The 24,875-nt window shown below is 37.9% G+C and overlaps 1 protein-coding gene across 7 annotated transcripts in view; it reads right to left on the bottom strand.

Annotated features, from left to right (window-relative positions):
- SYT14 (synaptotagmin 14) overlaps positions 1-24,875 on the bottom strand; it is a 203,216-nt gene that overhangs the window by 66,324 nt on the left and 112,017 nt on the right. The gene's annotated exons all lie outside the window — the stretch shown is intronic.

The following is a 24,875-nucleotide window of genomic DNA, read 5'->3' as shown; positions in this document are numbered from 1 at the left end:
GAACTTAAACTAGCAATTTTGCTTGGCAGTGTCAGAGATAGATGCTCTTCCACATCTATCCCAGATCCAGAATCCTAACATGAGGTGCGACTCGACCCAGTCCCTGTGGGTAACTCCACCCACTGTCAGAGACTGAAAACTGTGCTTGTCTCCTTTCCATTACGAGGGCTCTGTCCCTCCTAAGGCATGGCCCAACCCCGTCTGCAGCAGGTATCTCCTCTAACGGTTCATGTGAAACCACGTGTTCTTCTGCTCGTAGGTTATCCTTGTAATTTTTACCTCAATGATTGATCTCGGTGATTGAGAATAAACCTATCTGTGAACAAGAATGGCGGTGTGGGCAGGAGGGAGATAATGAAACAGAATCCAGTATACAACTTAAGATCAGTTAGGTCTATGGAGATACAATACCAGATACTAAAGTAAATACTTTTAGTAGACTCTCCATCTCCTTTCTCAAAAGAGACCCTGAAAAAGGAAGTTTGTACTCTCATTGTTAGGAAATTCAATTAAAATATTCAACAGTTCCTCTGGACTTTCTGGGATAGAATAACTTTACCTCAAAACTATAAGCCTCCTTTAAAATTTATCACAATTCCTGATTCAAATGGAAAATATTAATTTGTGTGAACTTAGCACAAATTTATTTATTTGCTCAGAAGCCTTCATTTTAAAAAAGAAAATTAAATATCTTACTAGTGAGTCTAGTATACTACTTTTAGCTTATAAAACTTAAGCATAAAGTAAAAAAGTTAATTAATATGGTTGACGTTAAGTTAATGAAGACAGACTAGACACATTACAAGTAGTAGCCAAAAACTCCACAAAATTCCAGAATATAGAGATGAGCATCCTGAAGCAATGGTCTAGCTTGATGGTTTCTGGCAGGTAAGGGTGTGTGTGGCTGGCACCCTTGGAAGGCTGACTTTCACCCCCTCTGGAACTTCATAGCTTTGTACACTCTGAAGTAACATCCTAATTAGGGGTGCTCAATGAGATCTACTGGAATTTCTCAGTGGGTCCCTCCAGGAGAGTTTTGTTTCCCTGGTAAAAGAAAGACCTTTGTCCTTCCCCTTCATTCCTCCTGCTTGAGCATGCAGCAGCCACCTTGTGACTGTGAGGTGAGGAACATGAGGATGAAAGCTATGGATAGAGAAACAGACAAATGGAAGAGTCTGGGTGTCTGAAACCTCACTGAGCAGCTATGTTCAAACTTCATGATTCTAGAGATAAAAAACAGAAAACAAAATCTACTTGGATTTTTTATTGTTCCCAAATACATTCTCAACTGATATAGTTTATAAGTCATTAATCAACATCTTCCTCTATTTTAAAAACGCGTATTTGATCAGCCATCTGAACACTTCCTGCTGCATAAACCAATTAGAAATTTCCCACTCTAGGGGTTCTAGAGTCAGCACGACACCTCTCCTTTACCTCAGTGCTCAGGAGTGATCTTTCCCAGAGTCTCTGAGGCAGGTCACTGGACAGAACTGGGTCACGAGTCTATTCCTGAACTTATCACTGGTAGGAGAAATGGATCACCACAGTTGGCTTAGATTAATCAGAAGCCATCACAACTTGAAGCTGAGGATGGGGTCGGCTTCTCTGTTCGTGTCGATATGGTTAAAGAGAGGATGCCTGAACAATGCAGAGTCCAGGAAAGAGGACGAGAGGGACAGGAGTTGGTTAGAAAACACACACCATCTAGTCCTTGCCTGCCGTGTCCCTCGATTTGGCACTCAGATGTCAGGTTTTCCATTATCAGAATATTTTTTTCTCTCTGTAGCTTCCCCCCCCCCAGGTGCTACTACTGCACCCTAATAATCCTTCTCTGAACTTCTTTCTGATGTGGCTGTTCTGATATGTATACTTTCTATCTGGCATATTAACGTTACACCTTATTTCCTCTGGCTCCTTTTTTTTATATACTCAGTCCCTGCCTAGCTGTCAGTCAACTAGTATATTTTCACAGCTGAGCTCTAGTCACTGGCTATTGTTCAGGTTTAGAGTAAGTCATGCTCCAGGGACCAAGGCACGAGTTACACTAAACAGGCTTGCGATATTTAACAATGCTAAGTAAGCTCAATGGATGGACCTCACTATGGTTTTCTAGATTTGAGACAAACCAATTTAAGGTTGTGGATAGGACTATACAAGCTATTTTGGCCACACCACATCCTGAAAGTTTTGAAAATAATAATATCACAGATTTATCTTTACATTTCACTTTATGTTTTGCATTTTACTTTTCCAAATGAAGAATGTGCTAATACATTAGGTTGTTGGGAAAGTCATGACATTATTTTTCTATGCAAAAATGTGTCATGACTTTTCATGAAATAAAAATTTCCTTAAAATACACAGTTAAGAAGACAACTATTTCATGTTGTTCAATACACTGTAATATATAAGAGTTTACTTCAATTTAGTTGATACTGAAAAATTTTAAGACCATTGTTGCATAACATGACTTATATAACTGCTGTTAAATGATGCTATTAAACATCAATCCTGTAAAATTTCTAGTGGAACTATCAAACACCAAAATGATGATGCCTTCTCATTACTTTGGTTCTTTCCTTACTACCTAATTACATACATTTATGTTTATGGAAATAATATGTTCATAAAAGGACTCAAACAGAGATATCTTAATTTACCATCTGCATATTGACTACTACTTACAAGACAACATGAAGTATTTTCTTAGCCTAGAAAAAACAGCATGAATGCAGACAGGGAATATGAACTGTAGCTCCTTTTATTTTTTAGAAAACTGCTCTTCATTTATCTATCTATTTTTAGTTTTCTATAGGGCACACGCACTCACCTCAACAAGAAAGACAGAGTGAGAAGGAAAGTGAGAAGTCACCCCTCAAGGGGGATAGTCACACTGAAATCCCTTCTCCATTCTCTTGTTAGGATTTTGGGCACATATGCATGTGCACCTGGCATGTTTTCAAGTCATCATGTCTGGCAGTTGGCCTGGTGGGGTCCAACCTCCTTAACCTCCATGCCACCTGCTGGCCTCTGACCTAGAGCTCTTAGCATTATTTTTCTAGATAGTGACAAGACTCACGAATCTAAAAAATGGTGATCATACAACAACTGTAGAATGTACTTGTCAAGTGTCTATGAAAATCTTCCAAAATTGATTATATTCTGGGTGTTAAAGCTGAACACATCTGACAAACTTGAAAGCATAAAGAAGATGTTTCTTGACAACTGTGGAGTTAAACTAAAAACCAGAAACAAAAACATAAGTAAAAAATCTATACAAATCTAGACAAAAATAAGTAGAGGGCTGGCTCCGTGGCGCAGCAGTGCTGCACTGCTCAAGAACAGCTGATCCCACATGAAGGCCTGGTCAGCCTGAAACACACAGGGCACATGATGAGTCCCCAGGACCTGACAGGTTAGAGAACTGGAGTAAGGAGGCAGTGGTGTGATACGACTCCGTGGGAGGTGCTTCTCTATCACATTCATATGCATTCTATCATAAATTAAAAGAAAAATTAAAAGGTAGAAATTAAATTATACAAGTTGAATACCCCTTATCTAAAGTGCTTGAGACTAGTCTTTCAGATTTTTTTTTTTTTTTTTTGGAGAGGTTTTTGCTATAGGGCATATGCACTCGTCAGAAAGACAGAGACAGGGAGACGAAAGAGAGAAATCATCCCCCAGGGGGGATTGCCATGCCACACTCCCTTCTCCTCCATTCTCCTCTCGAGATCTTGGGCATGCACACATACACGGCCAGCGTGAGTTTAAGCCACTGGGTTCGAGACTCAAACCACGGTTGACTACATAGGAGTCCAGCGACATAGCCATTAGGCCAACTTCTAGTTCCAGTCTTTCAGATTTTTTGTTTGTTTGTTTTTGGATTTGTGGGTACTGGATAAGCATCGCTAATAGCAAAATCTGAAATCCAAAACATGCCAAAATCTGAATTTTTTAAGCACCATATTATGCCACAAGCGGAAAATTCCACACCTGACCTCATGTGCCAAGTCACCTTCAAAATGATGCAATACAAAAATATTATATAAAGTTACCTACACCACAAAACACAAGCTGAGTATCCTTTATCTGAAATGCCTTGGACCAGAAGTGTTTCAGATCTTTCATATTTTTGGATTTTGGAATATTTGCATATACATAATGAGCCATCTTGGGGATAGGTCTCAATTCTAAACATAAAATATATTTATTTTTCATGTACACAACACATAGCCTGGAGGTAATTTTATACAATATTTTTGTGTTGCAGTATTTTGACTGAGATCTGTTGTATAGGGTCAGGTATGGAATTTTCCACTAGGGTGTCATGTTTGTGTTCAAAAAGTTTTGAATATGTAGCATACTGGATTTCACATTTTCTTTCTTTCTTTCTTTTTTTTTTTTCTGGAGAGGTTTTTTGCTTCAGCGTGCATGCACCTGCCAGAAAGACAGAGAGAGACAGAGAGATAGAAAGCGAGAAATCATCCCCTGGGGGACGGCCACGCCACAATCCCTTCTCCTCCATTCTCCTCTCAGGATCTTGGGTGCACATGCACATGTGCCCAGCGTGAGTTTAAGCCACCGGGTCTGGGATGCAAACTGCAGTTGACTACATGGGAGTTCAGCGACATAGCCATCACGCTAACTGCTGGTCCCGGGATTTCACATTTTCATTAGGGATGTTCAATTGGAATTTCTAAATAACCCTTGATTTCAGAAAAGCAATCAAAATAGAAATTAGAAAACATATGTAAGAGAACGAGAATAAAAGTAATCCATTTAAATACTTGTAGGATGTGGTGAACACTAAGAAGGAAATTTATAGGTCTAAGTGGATAAATTGGGGGTGGGAGGAGAGGAGTAAGGCTAAAAATCTATGACCTAAGCATCTATTTTAAGAAGTATCTATACAAATCTAGACAAAAATAAGTAGAGGGCTGGCTCCGTGGCGCAGCAGTGCTGCACTGCTCAAGAACAGCTGATCCCACATGAAGGCCTGGTCCGCCTGAAACACACAGGGCACATGATGAGTCCCCAGGACCTGACAGGTTAGAGAACTGGAGTAAGGAGGCAGTGGTGTGATACGACTCCGTGGGAGGTGCTTCTCTATCACATTCATATGCATTCTATCATAAATTAAAAGAAAAATTAAAAGGTAGAAATTAAATTATACAAGTTGAATACCCCTTATCTAAAGTGCTTGAGACTAGTCTTTCAGATTTTTTTTTTTTTGGAGAGGTTTTTGCTATAGGGCATATGCACTCGTCAGAAAGACAGAGACAGGGAGACGAAAGAGAGAAATCATCCCCCAGGGGGGATTGCCATGCCACACTCCCTTCTCCTCCATTCTCCTCTCGAGATCTTGGGCATGCACACATACACGGCCAGCGTGAGTTTAAGCCACTGGGTTCGAGACTCAAACCACGGTTGACTACATAGGAGTCCAGCGACATAGCCATTAGGCCAACTTCTAGTTCCAGTCTTTCAGATTTTTTGTTTGTTTGTTTTTGGATTTGTGGGTACTGGATAAGCATCGCTAATAGCAAAATCTGAAATCCAAAACATGCCAAAATCTGAATTTTTTAAGCACCATATTATGCCACAAGCGGAAAATTCCACACCTGACCTCATGTGCCAAGTCACCTTCAAAATGATGCAATACAAAAATATTATATAAAGTTACCTACACCACAAAACACAAGCTGAGTATCCTTTATCTGAAATGCCTTGGACCAGAAGTGTTTCAGATCTTTCATATTTTTGGATTTTGGAATATTTGCATATACATAATGAGCCATCTTGGGGATAGGTCTCAATTCTAAACATAAAATATATTTATTTTTCATGTACACAACACATAGCCTGGAGGTAATTTTATACAATATTTTTGTGTTGCAGTATTTTGACTGAGATCTGTTGTATAGGGTCAGGTATGGAATTTTCCACTAGGGTGTCATGTTTGTGTTCAAAAAGTTTTGAATATGTAGCATACTGGATTTCACATTTTCTTTCTTTCTTTCTTTTTTTTTTTTCTGGAGAGGTTTTTTGCTTCAGCGTGCATGCACCTGCCAGAAAGACAGAGAGAGACAGAGAGATAGAAAGCGAGAAATCATCCCCTGGGGGACGGCCACGCCACAATCCCTTCTCCTCCATTCTCCTCTCAGGATCTTGGGTGCACATGCACATGTGCCCAGCGTGAGTTTAAGCCACCGGGTCTGGGATGCAAACTGCAGTTGACTACATGGGAGTTCAGCGACATAGCCATCACGCTAACTGCTGGTCCCGGGATTTCACATTTTCATTAGGGATGTTCAATTGGAATTTCTAAATAACCCTTGATTTCAGAAAAGCAATCAAAATAGAAATTAGAAAACATATGTAAGAGAACGAGAATAAAAGTAATCCATTTAAATACTTGTAGGATGTGGTGAACACTAAGAAGGAAATTTATAGGTCTAAGTGGATAAATTGGGGGTGGGAGGAGAGGAGTAAGGCTAAAAATCTATGACCTAAGCATCTATTTTAAGAAGTTGAAAAAGACCCCAGCAAATTAAACCCAAAGAAAGTAAGAGAAATAAAATTAATAAAGAGCAGAAATTAAATAAGAAGGATGCACACAGAAAACACTAGGAAATCAAAGTAAAATTAATTGATAAACTGCAAGAAAAGACTAGTCATGAGGAAAAAGAGAGAGATGGTATAAATAATTAATACCAGGAATAAAAAAAGAACACGTCATTTCTAAACACTGCAGACACTAAAAAGAGTATACGGAGCCAGCAGGTGGCATGGTGGTTGAGGCACTGGACTCCCACATGGCCAGCCATGGCTCAAGTTCTAGACTGGTGGCATACTTTCTCACTCCCCTTCCTACCTCTATCTCTCTCTGGTCAAACAGTAATAATAATAATAATAATAATAGTAATAATAATAATCTGAATTAAATAAAAATATTCTTAAAAAAAAAAAAAAGGACTGTACTTGCCCTTTGTCCTTCCCCTTTCTGAAACTTTCCATCTTGATGCCATCCAAGTGAGGTGCTGGAAGGCAGGGGTCTACAATGAAGCTGCAGGGAACCAGAGCCATGCATCAGAGCCAATGCAACGAGATGTTCATTTGTGTGGGAAGCCCAGTGTGCTATTTTGGGGCCTAAGTTGACACGGTTCTCATGTCCAAAAAGGGGTGGGAGCACCCCACCATATGGCATTGGAATGCAAGGGGTTGAGAAGAGAAGGCCTTCATTTCAGGGAGAGGCCAGAAGTGAGGTCAGAGCTCAAGTAGAGTAGAGGGCACACACTCATGGGAGGGCCCTACATGGCATGTTGGGGCCCAAGTAGGAGAGAGGCCAGTGGGGGGAGGTAGAGCCTCAGTGGGAAAAGGAGGTTCCTCACCGAGGGCAGACTGGCCTAGGGTAACAGAGTTCAAACAAAGTAAGGAATGCGCCCACAGTGTTAAGGGGTACCTACCACCTGACAAGTGGAGTCAGCCTGAAAAAGATCACAGCCACAGAGCAGGTGATGGGTGTGGGCTGCGAAAGCCCGAGGAGGGGAAAGCATGGGCCCTGGTGAAGGATATCTGAGCAGGGCAGGGTGAGGGGCATCTGCACAGACAGGTGGCCTGCCACAGGAAACCAGAGCCTGAGTGGGATGGGAGGGCATCCAGGTGTGAGGGCAGCCAGGAGGGTGGTGAAAGGCCCAAGTAGGGTGTAGGAGGCCACCAGGTGGGGGTAGAGTGAGTCCTAGCCAATGTATGGGAAGTCAAGCAGGAAGTCAAAGCTTCGGTAGGGTGATGGGGCACCCATGTGGGGCAAGCTGGTCCGGGATGTTCGGGCCCAGGCTCTGAGGGTTAAGAGGACAGCCATAAATGGGAAAGGTTGTGGGGAATATTAGAACCCACATGGACTGAAGGGCATGCCTGCAGCTAGATAGGAAGCCATGTGTGCAGACTGGTCAAAATGGAAACATATTAAGGTAATGGCAGCCAGGTCTCCACTGTTGGAGAAGGAGGTCCAAATGTAAAAAGGGAATATGTAGAATAAACTGTGGTGTTGGATTAGAATTAGAGATATCATAATGAAGGCATAGACTGAAAATATATAGAGAGAAGTAATTATAGTATACATTGCATACAAAATATGTGCACATATATTTACAACACACCCATACATAAATATCCTAGCTTTATCCACTGAGGTTTGGAAATCGCACCCTGAAGAACAATGCACACATCTGGTGCCCAGATCTTAGCTTCTAAATAAAAGATAAATCAGGACTCCTCAAAGAAATGGCTGATTCCAGAGCGAGGCCAGGGAAAGTGCAAGATGAGTCTAGAAAAGCTTGTGCTAAAAGTGAGGACATGTTTGAAGAATGACTAGGACAGGACAAAAGGACAAGGAAGCCAGCCTGAAGGGGCTCCTACTGACCAAATTCTGCTAACAATCTGAGCTTGAAAATAACTAACTATGGTGACTGATTTCAACTCACTGAAGATTCCAAAGAGGAAACCCTGAGTCTGGACAGACACAAGTACATACATGAATAAACTGGAAGATTCCTGAGGAGCAGGATACACACAGTCACGAAGCATCGTCTCACAAAATACTGATGATTTTACATGGAAAGGCCTGGTAGAAACTACCTTGATGAAGAGATCAAAGTCAACATTATGAGAGATGGGACAAATTAATATTTGTCTAAGCTACAAGAGAGAAACTACTTCTACAAAAATAACTCCACATCCTACCAAAATGGACCTAAGAAGAAACAGGAAAATTATATAATTTATATTTGTTACAGAAATTGAATCCATTTAAAACTTCTCCAACCAAAAAAATAATCCATGCCTAGATGACTTCATTGGTGAATGTACCACTTAAGGAAGAAAATAAATATATATACAGATCTTCCACAAAATGTTTCAGGTGATATAAAAAATAGGGACTACTCATTTTATGAGGTCAGCATAACCTTGACACCAGAACCTGAAAAAGTATCTCTTTAGGGAAAAAAAAAAGTATATAACTTCTGGTGAACACAGATACAAAGATTCTATGTATTAGCAAACCAAATCCCGAGTAACATAAACAGAGCACCATATTACAATTGACCTGAGTTTATACAAGGAACGTGGAGTTATTCTATAAATGCAAGGTGGATTTAACATTCAAAAATTAGTTTAATTCACTACACTGAAAAAAATAAAGGTAAAAAGTAATTGTAATAAAGCATTTGATAAAATTCATTATCCACACGTGATAAAAATCTCTGCGTAAACTAGGAATAGAAGGCAATTCCTTAACTCCTAGAGGGTTTCTATGAAAGTCCAACAGCAAACATCATATTTAATGGTGAAATGTTGAAAGTTTTACCTCTGAGATCGGGACTGAGACAAGGATGCCTGTAATCACCACTTCTAGTCAACAATGTACTGGAGGTCCTAGCCAGTGCAATAAGGCGAGAAAAATGAGATGTAAAACGGTTGGAAAGAAAGAAAGAAAACTGTCATTACTCTCAGATGATGATTATGATGTAGAAAACCCAAGATAATTTAGAGATAATCTATTAGAGTTAATAACTAAATTTAGCAAGGTCAGTTGCTGGATATGTGATCAGTATTTTAAAAAATTGATTGCATTTCTACATATATGCACAATTAAAAAGTAAAATTTAAAACAATTCCACAAGTAATAGCATCAAATAATATCAAATACCTAAGAACTAATCTAGGAAACCTTCTTGCTGTTATTTTTCCAGTTCTTGGGTTTATAACTAGAATGTATATTCTTAGCAATGGGTGAAATCCAAACTTGGGCTTTGGAAGCAGTGGCCATATGACAGAGGAAGGTATAGCTGGAAACCATTGGCCTCCTCTCTTCAGCAATAAGGCATCCCAAAGAAAAGGCAGAGATTAGTCTACCATCAGAGACTTGAGAACTGCTGATCTGGTAAACACTTTCACTAGTTTGGCCACTGCAAAATCTAATAGGCTTGAAAAATGACAGAAGATTATCATAAACTTAATTAGAAGATAACTTCAACTGCAGTTGCCACTCCAGATGGAGTCTCCTTATTGAGCACATTAAAGCAGCCTTGGTATTTGAGATGTAGCTTTAACCTAGCAAATGTGTTTTCCTTCATAAGCATCCAGAGAACAAAAGTGAACACGCTGACTACACCTAGCAAGGACAGCAATACCTCCACCATCCTGCTTCAGGGAAACAAAAAGAATTCTTGTTCTATGCCATGATTTACTCTGCAGAGACCTGGGCTGCCTCAACATTCCATACTATATTTCCTTGATTTTGCTCTGGATCACAGCAAGCTATTAGAACCAGGAGAGAGTGGAACAGTTAAGAGATGAAGTGCTTTGGTAAGATACACATGTGAGATAGAATTGAAAATTCTATGAAAATACAGGGGCTTGCCACCTCAATAAAGTTCCTGATAGAATATTCATCTAAAAGTCAAAGAGAATTTACCATCTTTGTCTCTAAGAAGGAGACAAAAGGCTTAGTTGGCCACTCTACACTTTGAAAGCAGCAGATTCCACATTTGAAGATACAGCTCTAATCCATTTATAAAGTTAATCTAAAAAGCCTAGTAGTATTAGCTTTGAGTGGTGCCCAGAACAAGATAAGTCTCTCTGGATGACTGGAAGAAATTCTACACTTGACCTCTAAGACCCAACAAACCAAATGGTGCTCACATATCTGCAGTAGATCATAAAGTTCAAAAAGCATTATGGAGAAGCTCTGATGGTAGAACTGCAGTGGAAGCCTCTGGTTGTGAAACTCTAATCTTTGCTTTGTTTATTTTCCTGATGGTTTGAAATAATCGCTGACTCAAACCTCACTTCACATATGGTAAGCGACTTTCTGCTGGGCCAAAATTATTCAGTACATCTATTTCTTTGTGTGGAAAACCAATTAATTGCCTTTCATTTTTTGATTCTTAGCGCTCTGAACAATACTTTAATAAGTAAAGTGAAAAGGGTTCCTTTTTTTGAGAAACAGCTCCTGGCCTGTTATTAGTATTAAACAGAGACTGACTGGAAGATCAAGGGACACCAATTACAGTGTAATCCAGCGTTCTAGTATGAAGTGGATGGCATGCGATCACTTAGCCATAAGCTGCGGATGCCTGACTACACTCCATCATTACGTACTGGCATACATTGGATGGGGACCAGGTAGGCTCTGAAGGCCCACCCAGGTAGTATAATTATGACTGTTTTCTCTTGCTTAACCTGAACTATGACTAGGTAACTAAGGACAAGAAAGCTAGATCTAGTGATAATACTAACACCAATGAGTGTTCTAATGTTATTATACAAGTTGAGTGTTCCTAACCCAAATCCAAAATATGAAATACTCCAAAATCCAAAGCTTTTTACCTTTTGAGCACAAATATGACACTACAAATAGTAAGTTCTACACCTGACCTCATGTGATGGATTACAAATTGCTGCAATACAAAAATATTGTATACAGTTACATTGACTCTATGTGTATAGGATGTATATGAAACATAAATGAGGGCCAGCCCCATGGCCTAGGTTTTAAGAAAGCCGGATCTCACCTGGATAACTGTGGCTCCTCTTCTGGTCTCAGAGGCTTGAAAAATGTGTGCATGCATGCCTCAAATCCCAAGAGGAGGGAGAAATGAGGGAGCAGGGATTGTGGCATGACTGTGCCCCACTGGGGGCTTTCCTTTACATCCTCCCTCCTGTCTCTGGCAAGTATACATACCCTTTGACAATTAAACAACCAATCAAAAAATGAATTTTGTGTTTAGACTAGAGTTCCATCCATTATACATCTCATTATGTATTTGTACATATTTTAATTTTTTTTTTTTTTTGGAGAGGTTTTTGCTATAGGGTGCGTGCGCTCGCCAGAAAGACAGAGAGAGACAGAGAGACAGAAGGCAAGAAATCACCCCCCCAGTAGATTGGCCATTCCATAATCCCTCCTTCTCCATTCTCCTCTTGGGATCTTGGGTGTGCACACACATGCACCTGGTGTGAGTTTAAGCCACCGGGTCCAGGACTTGTATTGGAGTTAACTATATGGGAGTCCAGCTGGTCCCAATACTTTAATTTAAAAAAAAAAAATCTGAAATCTGGGGGTTAAGGTATTGGACACTCCCACATGGCTGACCACAGTTTGAGTCCTGGTGGCTTGCTTTCTTACTCCCTCCCCCCACCCCATGTAAGTCTTTCTCTCTGGACAAATTAAAAATAAATAAATAAATTAATTAATTAATTAAATTAAATAATTCTTTAAAAAATCTGAAATCTGAAACATTTCTGGTCTCAAACATTTCAAAAAAGGAATTTTCTAACCTGTAATCTTTTTCAGAGGTAGTCTTGAAAGACAGTATTGAAGGAAAGTACCAATGAATAGAGATCCTAGTATTCTATTTGGTTTTCAACTTCGCTTAAAGTAAGTGTTGGTCTTAATTATAAGGTAACTGTCAATAGCTGGATGGATGTGGGGACTTGAAAGAAGAAAGACTAGAGGACTGATGTCACAGAGCTCAGCTCTAGGGCTTGGAAACACTTCCATTCTCAACACAGTTTAAAACATAAATATGCACAAAATATACTTTCTAGAAGTTTCACTGAGTCAAATTCTTTCTCAAATTAAAAAAGTTTCTAAATTTTCTAATAACTCTACTTATTCTACTTCTCTTCATTCCTTAGACTGATTTCCTACTGTGGTCAAACAGCAACTGAAAAATCTCAACACTTAACTCTTCTGTATCTTCTAAAAATAACATCAAAGAACTTCCACAATGGAGCTCGGCATGTCTTCTGCCCAAATGAATTTCTAATCCCTACCCTTAATCATATTAATCTTTAATCAAAAGACTTTCCAGATGTTTCACTCCCATATACTTGTCAGGTTCTAATTCAAACTCCCTACAAGCTTTAGTCTTATGACTACAGTGTTATGGTTTTGTTTACAATGTTTTGTGAGAGTGCTTTGGAACTAGGTGTTCCATAACTATGTACAGGTCAATACAATTGGCTAGTTCATAAAGCTTATGAGCCATGGCCATGCATTCATCTCTCCAGTTGTGTTCCTTCTGTACCGCACTAAGGCTACATCTTTATACCCAGTAGCAGACTTGGGGTTCAGGTTCTGGAGGCAAAGTATTGATATTTTGTTTTTCTCATATGGTATTATAGTTCTACATCCTCCCAGAACCCTTCTCCCCTCAAGCCAGTCACACCTATATACAGTAGCCCACTCTTATCTATAGGAAATTGGTTCTAAGACCCTCAGTGGGTGCCTGAAACCACAGACAAAATTCTTCATGGAACTCTGAAAGGAAGATTGTCCAAAATTATAATGTTAACTTCAAGTTGTATTTCTATTTATTATTTTATCTTTGTTTTCAGTACTATTCAAATGTACTCCGTAGACAACGATTAAAAATGATATCAAGGAATTTTTGTTCTGGTCCAGGAGGGAGTAACCAGAATTGGATTAGCCCCTCCTATGTAAGCAATCATAAAATGAGACAAAGCAGGAACTGTCTTCAGGCACCGAACATGCAGCATGTGATGGGACTGACCAGCCCTCTGCTTGGAGACTACATCACAGGAACTAGAATCTGGGCAAGGCAAGCACTCCAGCAGAGGAGGCAGAGGCAAAGCTCTGAGGCTCTGAAGTAGCTGGAAATGAGACTGTACAAAGAGGGGGCTCCAGGAGTCTGTGGGGAGGACCCCCATGAGTCTGTGCCCCAAACCTAGCTTTATACATGCAGAGACAGATCGATCACCCAGGACTTAACCAGATAGCAAGTATTATGGAAGGGGAGCCTCACAGAGGTTTTTTGTTTTTGTTTTTGTTTTGTTTGTTTGTTTGTTTGTTTTTTTCTATAGGGTGCTTATGCTCACCAGAAAGAGAGACAGAAAGTGAGAAATTACCCCCTAGGGGGGATGGACACACCACAATCCCTTCTCATCCATTCTTCTCTTGGGATCTTGGGCATGCACATGCACACGCCTGGCTTGAGTTTTAAGTCGCCAGGTCCAGGACTTAAACCACTGTCGACTACATGGTAGTCCAGTGATGTAACCATTACACCATCTGCTGATGCCCACACAGAGGTATTAAAGGCCAGTTAGTCATGGGAGAAAGCTCCTTCTTGTGATGTTTAGTTAATACATATCAATGAGTACTCTATTTTAAAAATCAACTTTATTGAAATATAATTTATAAACCATAAAACCCACGCATTTCAATGAGTTTTGGCCATCGATTACAGTTGAGTAACCACCACCAGAATGGACATATAGAACATTTCCATGGCCCAAAAGTTCTCTCATGTCCTTTTGTCTTTTATAAGTCTGGCCCCACACTAACCACTGATCTGTTTTCTTTCACTACAGTTATACCACTTTTGAATTTCACATCAGTGGAACTAAGTAGTATATAATCTTCAGTGTCTGTCATCTTCTACTTTGTGTAAATGCTTCTGGGATTCAGTGATGTTGATGCATCTGTCAGTAGTTTGTAACTTTTTATGATCAAGTAGCATTCCACTACAGAGACATCACAATTCATCTATTCCACTGTTCTCCAAATCACTGTATCATTTTGCATCCAAATAGGTAACGTGTAAAAGTTGCATTTACTCCACGTTTTAAACATTTAGCATTGCCAGTTTGTTAAATAACTTTTAATCATTCTAGGCCAGCCATGGTAGTATGGCAATAACACTACAGTTCATGATGCTGAAACCAATAGGAAGGCTGCAGGTTTGTGTATCAAGGTATCCCTGAGACATGGGATATGACTGTATATAAGTCTTTAAATTCTCTCAACAATGTTTACAATCCAATGCAAAGGTCTTGCTTATTAAAGACTTCTGTTCTATAAAACTACTATAAATGGCATGGTTTTAAAATCTGTATTTTATAATTGCTATTTCTATATATGTGACTTTTGTATATTGATCATGTATCCTAAAAATTCCTTGTACAATTTTTTTTAGATATTTCTACATAATTTTGTGATCTGCAAATAAACACAGTTTGAATTCTTCCTTCCCAGTTTCTTTTACTTTTATTATTTTTTTCCCTTCCTGACTGTTCTAGCTAGACCCTTGACTGAAACAGAAGGGTGGAGACTCTGGGAGACATTGAGGTAGGCAAAGACTTCTTAAATAAGACCCCCAAAGCACAGTCAATAATCCCGAAAATAGGCAACTGGGATTACATCAGACTAAGAAGTTTATGCATGGCAAAAGACACAGTAATTAGTGTGAATTGACAGCCTTCAGAATGGGAAAATTTTTGTAAACTATGAGTCAGATAAGGGACTGATAACCAGAATATGCAAGGAACTCAAACAGCTGTTCCAAAAAAAGATGATCAACCCTATTAAAAGATGGGAGAATGAGTTGAAAAAACCACTCTCTAAAGATGACATATAAATAGCCAAAAGGCATATGAAAAAATGCTTAACATCCTCATTGTAAGGGAAATGCAGATCAAAACAACAATAAGTTACCACCTAACCCCCGTCTGAATGACAAAAATCTACAAATACAGTTACCATATGATCCAGCAATCCCACTCCTTGGTATCTATCCAAAGGACAGAAGAATTCTTAATTGGAAAAGTGTTTGCACATCGATGTTTATTGCGGCACTATTCACAATTGTTAAGACATGGAACCAACCCAAATGCCCACGAACAGATGAATGGATCAAAAAACTGTGGCACATATACTCTACGGGATACTATTCAGCCATGAAAAACAACAAAACCCTGGCTTTTGACAGAAAGTGGAAGATTATGGAGGATTTACTGCTGAGTGAAGCAAACCAGGCTGTTAAGGAGAGGCATTGTATATGTCCCCACTTAATATATACCAAGTGTCCACACTGTTATGACTGAAATTGATTGACTAAAGGATATAGAAACACGGTAAATGAATGTGAATACCAGATATATTGTGTGTGAAAGAGCTGAGTCTGAGGAAGAACATTTAGAAGAAAAAGAGAGAGGCAAAGCATTAATGGGACAGAGAAATGTGGTATTATCTGTTAAAGCTAATTTTATAGTTTTATCAACTGGACTAGGGAGAAATGTTCACATGTTGAAATAGTCACTTTGTAAGTTAAATAACGTGATTGAATGTATAAAAAAAGAAATAAAAAATATTAAAAAAAGAAACAGAGGGGTAGAAATCCCTAACTTTTACTAGATTTTACCAATAAAAGTTTCATTATTTCACCAATAGGAATAGTTTTAGATCTATAGTACTTTTTCCTTTGTTTTCTTTTGTTAAATGCTTGGAACCAGGGATAGGGAAAGGGAAAGTTAACTGGAAAGTTTTGTTGTGAGATGAAAGTTAACATTTTGTCAAAAACATTTCTCCGTTAAGTAGACCGGATGATTATACGATTTTCTGCTTTATTCTGTTATACGAAGAATGCACGGATTAATGTTAAACTAAATTGGCATTCCTAAAATGAACTGTCCTAGTCCTGATTAATTGCCCTTTTTTAAACTGCTGAATTCAATCTGACTATACATATACATACACACATATATATGTATGTGTGTGTATATACACACGTATTTTAAAAGAGATTTTTTGCTATAGGATGTGTCCACTCACTGGAGACAGAGACAGAGAGACAGAAAGCGAGAAATCACTTCCCCAGGGGGGATGGCCATGCCATATCCCTTCTCTTCTATTCTCCTCTCGGAATTCTGGGCATACACACCCACGCCTGGTGTGAGATTTGAGCTGCCAGGTCCAGGACTCAAACCACAGTTGACTATGTAGGAGTCCAGCAACATAACCATTATGCCATCTGCTGGTCCCAATCTGATAATATTTTTCAAGAAATTTTCATTTAGGTACATGAACAATACTGTTTTTGTTTGTTTGTTTGTTTCCTCTTCTGGTGTTGTTCTTGTCTGTTTTCATTTAGAAAGGAAAATTTGAATTCATGAAATGACTTAAGACTTGTTCTTTCCTCTTCTGGAAGTCTCTGGTGAATTGTAATATTTCTTCCTCAAATATTTTGCAGAATTCAACAACAAGGTCATATGAGCCCACAGTTTTCTTTGTGGATAAGTTTTAAACTATTACTATAGGGCAATTGAAGTTCTCTCTCTTTCTGAGTAAGGACTGGTCACTTACGTCATTAAGAAACCTGTCTTTCATTTATTTAGGTTATAGAATTTATTGGCATAAGTTATTAATAATATTTCCCTATGATCCTTTTCATATCCATAGGGTCTACAAAAGAGGTACCTATTTCATTCTCAATATTGATCATTTGTCTTGCCTGACTTCCCCAGTCAATATGGGTAGAAGTTTACAGATTTTACTAATTTTTCCAAAGTCTGGCTTTTAGTTTCAGTTATTTCCTCTTTTGTTTATTTATTTTATTGACTTCTACTCTTGTCTTATTATTTCCTTTGTTATGTTTACTGTTTTTTAATTTCTTAGTTTTTTAAGAGTAGAAGCTTACTAGAATAATTTTCGATCTTTCTTCTTTTCTACTATAAGCAATTAATGTTAAAAAGTTATAAATTTCCAAGTAAGCACCACTATATCTACACCAACAAATATAAATTTGCTATCTTTCATTTTCATTCAGTTCAAAATACAAATTACTTCTATGACTACTTTTCTGATGCATGTTTAGGATTTTTTTAAGGCCAAATTTTTTCATATTTTTAAGATATCTTGGTACAACTGATTTCCCACCTAATTCCATTTTGGATGGAAAATAGAGTCTAGGGGATTTCAATACTTTCAAATTAATTGTTTTGGGGACCAGCAGGTAGCTTAATGGATATGTCGCTGGACTCCCATGTAGTCGACTGCGGTTCGAGTCCCGGACTCAGTGACTTAAACTCACACCGGGTGCATGTGTGTGCGTACTCAAGATCCCAAGAGGAGAATGGAGGAGAGGGGATTGTGGTGTGGCCATCCCCTCTGGGGGGATAGGTTCTCACTTTCTATCTCTCTGTCTCTCTCTGTCTTTCTGGCAAGCACACATGCTCAATTAAAAAAAAAAACACTCTTCGCTATATATATATATATATATATATAAAATACATAGGGCTATGTATTATATATATATATAAACACACACACACACACACACACATATATATATAGTGAATACTATCTAGAATAAGAAAGTGCTTATATTAATAATACTATCCAGTCATAAAAGGGATAAAATTTTGATACATGCCACAACATGGATGAATCTCAAATATATTATGTGAAGTCAGTCAGACCAAGAAAAAAAAAAAAATATTGTATGATGTCACTTACATGAGGTACCTAGAGTGGTTAAATTTAAAGAGACAGAAAGCAGAATGGTGATGTGTCAGGATCTAGGGAGTACAGATGGACAGTTATTATCTAATGCACACATAATTTCTGCCTGGGAAGATGAAAAAGTATGAATAATGAAGATGACTAAACAACAATATCAATTTACTTAATGCAACTAAAGTGCATAGCCAAAATGGTTAAATGAGTACATTTTTTGTTATGTATCTTTCACCATGATTTTAAAAAATGCAGATGTCATTCCTAGGAGATACCAGGTGGCATTGTGGTTAAGGTGCTGGACTCACGCATGGCTGGGTGCAGTTCAAGTCCCAGACTCAGCAGCTTGAAAAATCACACTGGGCACATATGTGTGCATGCCCCAAATCCCAGCAGGAGAACAAAGGAGAAGAAATTGCACTGTGGCCATTCGCACTGGGGGTGGGGGTGGGGATGATTTCTCACTTTCCCTTTCATATTTACCGTAGAACACTGAGCCTCTAATTTCATTTTCAGTTTTTTCCTCTCTGTGATTTACTTTGGATCCTACCTATTGCAATGAATTCAAGACCACTGATCTGTAGCTCTTCTATGTTTATCTACTATATTTTAGATAGTAAATGGATTTTTGCCTCACAAGTTCCATTTGGTTCTTTTTTCTATATCTTCTATTTTTCTCAGTATGTTCATGATTTCATTTATGTCCTTAAGCACATTTACAATATTTATATTAATTGCTGAAGATCCCTACTTGCTAATTCTACCATCTGTGTTATTTCTGCTTCTATTGATTGTTCTACTCATCTAACCGTCTCCACTCCTTGCTTCCTGCTTCATCTTATGCTTACCTGGTAACTCTTAATCAGATGCTGGACATTTTGAATCTTAGGTTTTTTAGCAATAGCTTTCGTTGTATTCCATTAGAGTATAAGACTTTGTTCTGGCAGGCAGTTACATTTCTTGAGAATCAATTTAATCTTTTTAAAACTTCTATTTAAGCTTTGTAGGTCCAGAACAACCTAAATGTGAAATTAGCCCACTAATGAAGTACGATCCTTCTGAGGATTCGAACCAATGAGCCACCTATTACAAGATCTCTCTCTGCTGTGTGTGAAGAAAATGTAAGTTATTTCCAGCTTCACATACATTCTGAGAATTGGTCTGTCTTCCTCCTCTTTGGTGGTTCCTTTCTCAGTCTTGAGCATGTACAGATCAGAACCCGGGACCCACTCAGGAGATCTTCGGAGCTGTCCTGTACAGCTCCTTAGTCACCAGCTCTCTGCCCCACAGACTGTCTTTGTCTCCCTCAACCTTGATCTCTGTCTTCCCAGTGAGAATGCTGCCGTGCTGCCAGATTTTATTTTGATTTTGCCTCCTTGCACTAAAGCGGGAACTGCCTCCAGGCAATAAATCTGAGCCCCTCACAGGTATTTTCTCATGCGTTTGTCTTCTGTCATGGTGCACAATCTCACCTTGCCTCTTTTCCAATGCCTTAAAACTTTTTTTCTTTGTTTCTTTTCTGGTGTTCTTATTATGGTGGGAAAGTAAAGACCTTTACGAGTTATTCCTTCATGGGCCCAAGTAGAAATTCCAAGTCTTGGGCCAGCAGAGGGCATGATGGATAAGGTGCAGGATTCACACATGGTCAACAGTTCTAGTCTTGGACCTGGTGGCTGGCTTTTTCAGTTTTCTTCCCTCTCTCTCTGTCCCTCTCTGGTGAGTGCATGTGTGTTATAGCAAATTATATAGTAATAATAATAAAATTAAAAAATTATTTTTTAAAAAGCAAAAAATTCTAAGTCTTCTCAATTTTTAACAAAATAGGAATAAGCTAGATCATACACTCTCAACTTGGGCAATGTCACCAGGTAAACTTGGTTAAGGTAGCAGCAAAAAAGTCTTCACTATTACAATATTTTGTAGCTCACCAAAACTTAACTTTTCCTAACAAAATAAAATTCTTTAGCATTTATCTACTCTTGTTGTTAGAAATTAAATCAAAGCTAATTACTTAAATTAAATTGAAATGATCTTTATAGGGAGGCAACAGTGCAAAAATAGATGAAAAACATTGGTTTTGATTTATATGACATCTTACTCAGGCTAAAAAAACACAATGACTAAAATAATTGTTACAACCTTACATCTTTAAATGGTTTTAACATATATCATATTATAGAAAAACAGTAAACAAATTTTTTTTCTGATATTCTGTTCACTGCTTGGTATTTCTAGAGTATACACCAGGGAGATAAATTTTCACAACTTTTTGGTCCTTCAATTACACTCTAAACCAGTGAATCTCAAACTCTTAGGCCAAGATCCACATGACAACTACATTTTACAAATATGAGCTTTAAATTACACAGACAACAGTGCCACTAAGCAATACTTACCTTTACTCTGTGCAGAAACTATGCATTACAGTAAATATAATTCCATTTTTCAAATGTTTGTTTAGACCCACTGAATCAACTTCATGACCCATGTGCAACTTGAAAATCACTGTACCACCCTCTTCAGGCTATGTACAGCTCCCTAAAATTGATATATATTTTCATGCTTCATTGTTTCTGCACATGATGTTTGCTATAATGTTCCTTGATTCCACTGTCAACCAACCAGGGCATTTGTTGATTTCCAATGGCCAGGACTCCAGTTCTAGCAGACATCCTCCCCTGTTCTGTTTAACAATCCCTTCCTTCGTGTAACTATTCCAGACCTAGTTTCCACAGCACTTAGAACACTATGCAATTCTTTCTATAAAACATTTCTCCAGCAGACAGTAAGGTATCCTTCTTACCCATGAAAATATCTACAATAACTCACAGTAAGATATCCTTCTTACCCATGAAAATATCTACAATAGAATATAAGCAGTAAGTGCTGGCAAGATGGGGAAAAACTGGAACTTTCATATGTTACTAGAATATATAATGACATATAGCCACTCTGAAAACCAGTCTGGAAATTTCTCAAAATTTTAAAAAACAGAAATATAACATAATCTAGCAATTCAACTCCTTACATTCATATCTTCTCAAAAGAAATGAAAACACAAAGCCGCACAGTGATCTTTACATAAAAATTCACGGGAACCAGCAGTTAGCGTAATGGCTATGTCGCTGGACTCCCACGTAGTCGACCGTGGTTCGTGTGTCCTGGACCCGGTGGCTTAAAACTCACGCCGGGCGCGTGTGCGTGTGTGCCCAAGATCCCGAGAGGAGAATGGAGGAGAAGGGATTGCGGCGTGACCATCCCCCCGGGGGGTGATTTCTTGCTTTCTGTCTCTATGTCTCTCTCTGTCTGTCTGGCGAGCGCACGCGCCCTACAGTGAAAATCTCTCAAAAAAAAAAAATTCACAGAATCACTCTTCATGTAGTCAAAAAGTAGAAAGAACCCAAATGTCCACCAAATGATGAACTGATACATAAAATGTCATACATCTACACAAAAGAATTCTACTGGGTCTTTAGAAAAGTCACAATGCATTTTTTCATGTTTTTCTATGCAAAAATATGTCATGACTTTTCCTACAACTCAATATTTAGCAATGAAAAGAAATGAATCACTGATACATGTTACTACATGGAAGAACCTCCAAAACCTACTAAGTCACATAAACCAGTCATAAAAAGATACAAATTATCTTATTTCATTCATATGAAAGGTGTGGAACAGGTAAATAAATAAAGACAGAAAGTAGATTCATAGTACCTAGGGCTGAATAATGGTTTTGGGGAGTGAACACTAATGGGTATAAAATTTCTTTTTAGGGTGATGAGAATGTTGTAAAATTAAATTATAGTGATGGCTGTACAACTCTGTAGATAAATTAAAAGCCATTAACTGCATACTACAAGTGAATAAATTTTACGGTAAATACATTATACTTAAATAAAGCTCTTAAAAATATATGCGAAGAGTTTTCTACAAGTACACATGCACATTATGAAAAAGTATGCATGGATTTCAGAATTTTTTGCACCAAAATAAACCCATACTTTATTTTTACACAAACATTTTTATTCCCTTTGTTTTTCTCCTAGTTGTGTCTGAGATTCTGAATAGATAAAAATAAGTCTTAGTACACAAAAAGTCTACAATATAAGGTCCCAATTGATAAAGTACCCAAATACGTGCTAGTTGCAAGCAAAATAAAATAAAATGGAATCTGGCTATCGAAAATCTTAAAGTTGTTTGCCAAAGGGATGAACCTAAGGGAAAAGAAATGACATAAAACATAACTCTTTATAACTTTTAAACATAAATCCATTATACAGGAACTACTACACATGAATTCAAGTCTCATATTAATATTAGGTCATTGGAAATGACCCAATAACAACTTCTGGCACTAGCAAATATGTACAAAACAAACAATGTGGGGCCAGCCAGAGGCATGGTAGTTAAGATGGCTGGATGCTGTGTGATTCAAGTCCTGGATCTGGTGGCTTAAAAAACACACCAGGTACATGTGCGTTGTGCCCCAAATCCTGAAAGGACTGAGAAACGGAGAAGGGATCGCGGCATGGCAATCACTTTCCCTCTCTTTGTTTCTCCCTCTCTCTCTGGCAAGCACACCCATCCTCTAGCAAAATTTCAAAACTAACCAGAGGTAACATGGTAACATTTTGGAGCATTAGAAGAAATATATTGCTTTCTGGAGGGCTTCCCCCATCTGCACCACCAGTAAATATGTATATATATATTTTTTTTGGGGGGGAGAGGTTTTTGCTATAGTGTGCATGCGCTCGCCGGAAAGGCAGAGACAGACAGAGAGATAGAAAGCGAGAAATCACTCCCCAGGGGGGGATGGCCCCGCAGCAATCCCTTCTCCTCCATTCTCCTCTTGGGATCTTGGGCACACACGCACATGTACCCGGCGTGAGTTTAAGCCACCAAGTCCGGGACTTGAACCACGGTCAACCAAATTGGAGTTCAGTGACATAGCCATTACGCTAACTGCTGGTCCCACCCCAGTAAAGAATTTATAGAATTTGGGTCAAAGTCACCTGAGAACATCATAACAGAAATTTTTGAAAGAATGAAGTATATCTCTCTCGATATTGTTTAAAATGTAAATGACAGGGTAGCAGCTACAGGATGACAAAGAGATGCCTGTTTGTATCAACACCTTATGCACATATAATTTATGGTCTATACAATACTAATGGAAGCTAAGAATGTAGGTTTCATTATTAGACTGCCTGGTTCTAATGCTTCTTCTGCCATTTATTACCTATGCAACTATAGGCAATGGGTTTACTTCTCTGATACCTTTATTTGCTCATCTGTAAATTAGGAATTGGAACAGGCCAACTTTATTGGGATTTTTGAGGATTAACTGAGTTAATGTTTTATGTGCTTTGTACAATCCTTCATAGGAACAGTCAGTACATGTTACTGTTATTATAGTTATAATCTTAACATTAATTAGTACAATGAACCTCTGAGGTAAGTGAGTCTCAGAAAGGATAAATGAACCAGACCGAGATTTTTTCATTCTTTACTTAATGTCTTGAGAAAAAGCAAAAGAACTTCAAAATGTGTTTTCAGATTAATTGTAGAGAAATTCTACCCTGATAAATTATACAGAATATTATGCTGCCTTACACTAACTTCACAAAAAAGACACCTTAGTAAAAAATAACTGAATAAAGATTTTTCAAAAAGCAAGATACAGGATACTGCTCATACCAAATATCACTTAGCAATAAACACCATAAACACTGTGGCATCTATACTAGCATGAGCATCTTACTTTATAGTTTTTACTTTGGTTCCACTGAGTAATCAATATTAATCATGACAAAATTATCATTAAATATTCAGTTAAGTATAAAATACAAATAAGAAAGATTTCCATAAAATAATTAAAATTCTCATGCTTGAGGAGTAATCAATGTTCCAGCTATATGTGAGGCATATAGATAGCCAAGGGTTTACAGTATCCAAATTACATCAGAGATGCAATAAATCTAATAAAATATAGTTGACTTTTATTTCCAGGTATAAATTTTAGATATCTGGTATTTTCTCAAGTTTCCAACATTTTATGTGCTCCTAGACTTTTATATGCTATTAGTATATAAAATTCATCAGTAAATGAAAATAAAAAATTAGTATCTTATTATTAAATCATATCTACTACTTTTCTCATTGTGTTTTATTTTACTAAGATAAAAGAAGATAAATAGTAGCTTTCTCACATGTCTGAGTTTTCATTTAAATCAATAACTTGAAATAATAAATTTCCTCTTTGCCTTATTTAACATGCCAAGTCAAAAAAAAGATTTTGTAAGTGACAGCATATGCGTACAATACAATATAGTATCAAAGTAACTGATACTATAACACATAACAAAGATTTAATTTTTCAGGTTAAACCCTGTTGAGTAGGAATACCGTATGCTTTTTGCTATGAATAAACTGGTGAAACAGTTTTATATTTGTTTTAGGAAATGGAAAAAGAACTAATATTTTTAGAAAGACAAAAAAATGTAATTTTCTTCTGGTCTGTAATATATATATATATACATATATATGT

Source organism: Tupaia chinensis, unplaced genomic scaffold (genome assembly GCF_000334495.1).
Source record: "Tupaia chinensis unplaced genomic scaffold, TupChi_1.0 Scaffold000627_1, whole genome shotgun sequence".
Lineage (NCBI taxonomy): Eukaryota > Metazoa > Chordata > Mammalia > Scandentia > Tupaiidae > Tupaia > Tupaia belangeri.
The sequence above is the reverse complement of the archived record's forward strand: the minus strand, read 5'-3'. Positions and strand labels throughout refer to the sequence as shown.